This window comes from Zingiber officinale, chromosome 7B, assembly GCF_018446385.1.
Source record: "Zingiber officinale cultivar Zhangliang chromosome 7B, Zo_v1.1, whole genome shotgun sequence".
NCBI lineage: Eukaryota > Viridiplantae > Streptophyta > Magnoliopsida > Zingiberales > Zingiberaceae > Zingiber > Zingiber officinale.
In genome coordinates, this window is record NC_055999.1 from 74,595,154 (window position 1) to 74,600,992 (window position 5,839).

Below are 5,839 nucleotides of genomic sequence, written 5' to 3' on the forward strand. Positions count from 1 at the left end.
GCTGTTGTTGATAAGTCTGTTATCCAGATGAGTAGCTCTGTTGCCCAGGTTGATAGCTTTGCTTTGCTGGTCCTTGGTCCTGATTATTTCGGTACGAAAAATTTGGGTGGTTCCTCCATCTAGGTTTGTATGTGTTGGAGTACGGATTGTTTTACTTTTGGTTGTAACTGACTATCGTATCACATTACTCAAGTTGGTTTATCTGTGCTTGTATTGGCCCTAAGGGGCAAGTATCTTGAGCATGATCCGTACTTCCGCAAGTTTCACAAACACATACTATTGCATTGGCCGTGTTGTTTTCCATGGCCTCAAGCTTCTTGGTCAAAATGTCTAGCTTTGCAGACATGAGTGTGATTGCATCTACGTCGAATTTTCCTGACGCCTTTATTGGATTCCCTGAGAAAGAACCACCAGATCTTTCGGTTGCCCACTGATGGTGGTTCTGCGCCACATTCTCTATGATCTCTTCAGCTTCATCAAGGCTCTTGTTCATTAATGCTCCTCCTACTGCAGAATATAGGGATACCTTCATGTGATAGTTGATTCCATTGTAGAATGTGTGTAGAACCAACCATTTCTCAAGGTCATGATGGGGGCACTGTCTCAGCATACTTTTGAATCTGTCCTAGGCTTTAAATAATGATTCTTATTCTATCTGTTTGAAGTTTGCGATCAAATTCCTCATGTGGGCAGTTTTTCTTGGCGGGTAGAATTTGTCCAGAAATCTATGCTCACACTGCTCCAAGACGTTATGTTGTTTGCTAGAAGAGAATTTAGTCATTGCTTGGCTCTGTCTTTCAGGGAAAATCCAAAAAGAAGTAACCTTACTAATTCTGGAGGGACCCCATTCACTTTCATAGTATCGTAAATCTCATAGAAAAGCTCTAAGTGATGATTTGGATCATCGTGCGATCCTCCTCCAAATTGATTCTGCTGGACCATGTGGATTACTGCAGGCTTGATTTCAAAATTGTTAGCTTTGATTGGCAGTCGGGTGATGCTAGATCGAACCCCTCGTGCATAAGGTGCTACGTAATCCTTCAACAGTTTGTCAACCATTTCTGAAGATTCTTTTTCGGCTTGAAATGTTTTTTGTAAGTTTCTTCTTCTCAGGAAAGTCCTATCAATCCTTGGATCGAACGGTAGAAGTTGTCCTGAAAGATTAACTCTTCGCATGTAAAAACAAGATATGAAATATTTCGAGTGTAAAATTTAGCAAAGTAAAGAAAAGAGTTGGAAAAATATTAGTTTTTTTAGGCGTTTAATAAAAATGTAGAAAATAAAGAAAAACAAAAATAAAATTAAAAAAAAACAAAGTCTAGTCTAATCTAATATGATTTTCGCTAATGTTATAGACGCACTCCTCGGCAATGACGCCAAAAACTTGTTACGATTCCGCAAGTGCACAGATTCGTTGTCAGTAATATATAAGATTGTCGAACCACAGGGAGTGTTGATTAAGCCCTAGAGATGTCACAAAGTAAGTTATCTAGACGGTCGAAAGTTGGCTTTGACGCTTACGAACTAACAAGTGTGATTAAAGAGAGGGAAAGGAAGCGAGCCGTCAGCGGGAGAATTACCTTGGTGTCGTTCCACGCCATCCAGGACCTCTGTCCAGCGATCCTTCATCACCACATCAACTCCAGAAGCAAAGGATTGGATCCGAAGATCACTTGTCATCATTGGATAAGCATCCTTTCTCTTTCTCTTTCTCTCTTCTTGTTTGAGGATTGTATGCTTAATCACATTATGTCTTCGGGTTTTTCTCCGGCATCATGGAGTAGATTCTTTGTTCTAGGATTAGGGAGTAGTTGTGGATTGATTTTGATGTAAGACTCGTATTTATGCCTTTATTCATTGGATGATTTTGCTTACTTTGTTTCAACTACTATGTATGAGACTTGTTGCTAGATTTCCATATCATATTAATTGATTGTGTAGAAATTACTAATCTCGTAGAGAGAGTATCTTAGATCGTATACCCGAGGGGCCCTAGTGACAGGGGTAACCCGCTCACGGACATCGATGAGCACTAACATGTCAAGCAGGCCCTTAAGAGATTTTTTGGCACCTATTTCTGCAAGATTTATGTCTCCCATTGTGTAGCCTCATATTAAAGCAGAAAATTTCCAACTACACCTAGAGTTAATTTTCATGATACAAGGTCACAAATTTGGAGGAGAAGTATTAGAAAGTCCTTATCTGCACCTTGAGACATTTCTAGAGCTTTGTGATATGGTGAATTGTGAAAGAGTGTCAGCAGATGCAGTTCGGTTGATGATATTTCCTTTTAGTATCAAGGATAAAGAAAGGACTTGGTTATATTCTCTCCATCCTCAAAGCATCACAAGTTGAAAACAATTGGAGAAGCAATTTCTGGATCATTTTTTCTCTCCAAGTAGAACAGTTTATATGAGGAATTGCATTACAAATTTTTGCTCAGACATATGGAGAATCATTATTTGAAGCATGGGACATATTCAAAAGTCTACAAAGACAGTGCCCTCATCATGGTTTGGAAAAATGGCTGACCCTGCACATATTCTATAGGAGAATTTCTTTCTCAGATAAGTGTTTGTTTGATTCATCAACTGGAGGTTCTTTTATGGACAAGAGTGTAAATGAAGCATATACATTAATTGATCAAGTAACATTGAACCTCCATGAATGGTCGAACAAAAGTTGGATGGAATATCCCTAAAAAATTCAAGAAGTGCAGCCATAAATGCAAGAGAGCCTGTCAAACAAAATGCAGTTCAACCACCCAAAAATGTTGAAATTCACAAGTCACAGAATGAGGAGTTCAAACATTTGGGGGAAAAAGATTAATAGCATAGTTTCAAAATGGTTCAAAGAAGACCTTCCTCTTACACAGACAAGATCTAGTGTAAATGATAATGATACTAAATTGAGAAGTGGCAAGAATCATGAAGAACTTCTGAAAAAAGACTTGTATAGAATTGAGGAGATGAACAGTAAAAGACCACAAGAACTCAGTTCCATTACTCTAGGAAGTTCCCAAAGGCCGCAAATACATTTCCCTCAACGGTTGATCACATCAACACTAGATAAGCAAGTTGGACCTCCTCCGCAAGCTAAAAGGGAATATGGAAAAAGGAAGTACCTTTCCCCAGACCTTCACTAAGGGTTCCTTTTCTACAAAGGCTAGTGAGGGTCAATGAAAATGAATTCTTTGACAAATTCTGTGACGTTAATATGGTTGAGTGTAGATTTCTGGATGTGTATGAAGATGAGGACTCTTCAGATGAGGATTGTGATGATAATGCAGTGGATAACAAGTTTTCAGATTTACCTTCTGGGTTTACAGGGTGTTATGATGAAATTAAATTTTCAGATAATGAATGTGATGTGATAGATCAACTTAAAACTACAAATAAAGTTAGTGATCCTCCTATAGATGATTCTCCCACTGAGGATATTGATGTTGGTTTATTTTTTGATGCTTGTGTTGATGATGATGTTATGAAAGGAAGTGTAGGGAGCTGTGTTGTGGAAGCAGTATCTCAAGAATCACCTCCTATATCCACACAACCTTCTGAGATTATGAGAGTTGCAAAGATTGAACATGTTGTGGACCAATGTATGGGGACTTGTGCAATAGAAGCAAAGCCCTAAGAATCACCACTTTTAGAGGCACCACCACTTGAGCTAGAGCTAGAGCCAATACAAGATTTAGAAGTCACATCCACATGTTTAGAACTTTCAAGTATCTCTCAGTAAAGCAAGGTTAGTATCCCTTGTGATCTTTTGGAAAATTTCATAGATGTACCAATAGTAGATTTTGTTTGATGTGATTCAATTTGTGATACATACTCAGTTCATCTTAATAAGGTTCTAGTTCTATCTAATATAGCATGCTTGGGAGAGGTATGTTTCTCTTTTGGGTGTACAGATTTTCATGGGGCCTATATTGGAAGCTCAATCTGAACCGTCTTCGATCTCCTGAAATAATTTCCAAGAAGGTGAAGATGGAGAGAGCGATTCTTCACTTTTTGATGAAAGCTCCCTCAATAATAAGAGAGCCCTTGGTATGAGGGTGATGAAATATCTTACCCCTCCAAGAACGAGATTTCGATGAATCTAATGAGGTGGTCGAGCTAATGACCTTAAACAAGCGCTTATTGGGAGGCAACCCAAGTTCAATCTTGCTTTCATTCATGTTTTTAGTTCCTTTCTAGTTTCATTTCTTTCCTCATAATAAGCATGTATTCTCTACTTAATTTTGGTTGTCAATTTTCTTTTATAGAGCTCAAAGATTAGGAGGAGTGCAATTACATGATGGAGAAGTTAATGACATGGGCATTTGACACGCATCATTTAGTAACTTCTCTTACTTTTAATCTCCTCCACATTGTTTTTAGTTTTCATTGGGACTATGAAAAGTTTAAGTCTGGGGGGATGCATTAAGATGCATTTGGTTTAGTTTTGCTTATTTCTTTTGCATAATAAATTTTTGCTAGTTGCATCATTCATCACATCATGATTGTTTGTTCCTTAATGTAAAATACTAGCACGTTTCATCTAGATATTTATGTTATGTGATTTGGTATGCTAGTATACCTATTGATCTTTATTTTCCTATCCATAGTAGCATGAAGTGAGCATTGTTTTTACTAGAAGAATTTGAATGTTGGCCTAGTTTTAGGATCTCTTCACATTCTAATGGTAGATATTTTTGAAAATAGTCATGATCCATAGAACCGGACTAGTACTCTTACCTCTATGATGACCTCTCAACTACATTTGGTTACTGGATAACTCAGATCATGTAAGCTCATTTGGAAAAATCAATCCCCCCCCCCCAAAAAAAAATGAAAGTTTGTTCAAGTTTGATACTTTGCAAACATTAAAAAAAAAAGAAAAAAATAAGAGATAAAAAAATAGTTATCGTCGGTGGAAACTAGCAATTCACCTCTTTGAGACCAAGTTAGGTTACTGAGAAAATGAATGATATATTTCTCTTGATACTGAGTATTCTTTTGAGACCTTGTGTAGACGATGCATAACATTTTTGAGAGGAACAGACCTTGCATGTGGCAAGTAAGTGCTTATCGCTGGAAGTATGAGGAACACGGTTAAATGGAAAATTGACTAGGCTTAGAGGTTGACACTTGAAAATGTTAAGCCACTTATTACATTGAGCACGGAGAACTTCTACTTAGGTCACACTCAAATAATTTTTGTATCATGCTCATCAATGAAACTATATGATAGGTTTATATTGATTCATTAGGGGTTATTACATGTCATCTACACATATAAATCTAGATTGCGGGGTTTCCTTGAGGACAAGCAAAGGTTTAAGTCTGGGGGTGTGATGCATGTTTTAACGCACATTCACTTGCTTTATACGTATATATTCTTTGCATGATCGTCTCTTTTATCATATACTCATCATAAATACTCTTTTGTTTGGAGATCTGCTCTTTGTTTGGTTTTGTGTTGACAGGGATAACTTTTGGAGCAAAAACAGCGATTGTCGACGCACCGGAACGAGGCAGAGAACACGGTCGTGCAACCTCGCACGACCGTGTGGCCAAATAGAGGAAGAACAATGCACAACCGTGCGGCCAAATAAAGATGGATTCGTGCATGTGTTGGAATGTATACTAAAAGTCTAGGTTTTGTAAACATTTATTTTGAAATGAAGAATTACATTGGTCAAAAATATCTACATTTATGTTAAGTGTAGTTGTTCAATTAATTTATATCATAGATAACATGGTGTGTGGTGTCATGCACAGAAGATCATGTTATCAGTTCTTTATAAATTATAAACAGTTGCAAGTACCTCTTGAGAGAGTTTAGGAGTCACTTA

General features: G+C 37.5%; 2 non-coding genes across 2 annotated transcripts; one reads left to right on the forward strand and one right to left on the reverse strand.

Annotated features, from left to right (window-relative positions):
- Window positions 1-581: 581 nt before the first annotated feature.
- On the forward strand, window positions 582-687 carry LOC122007609. Its single transcript, XR_006119064.1, has one exon. It is a non-coding gene; the product is annotated as a small nucleolar RNA R71 (small nucleolar RNA).
- A 1,723-nt stretch (window positions 688-2,410) lies between these two features.
- Window positions 2,411-2,517, reverse strand: LOC122007485. The gene has a single exon (XR_006118978.1). It is a non-coding gene; the product is annotated as a small nucleolar RNA R71 (small nucleolar RNA).
- Window positions 2,518-5,839: the final 3,322 nt, after the last annotated feature.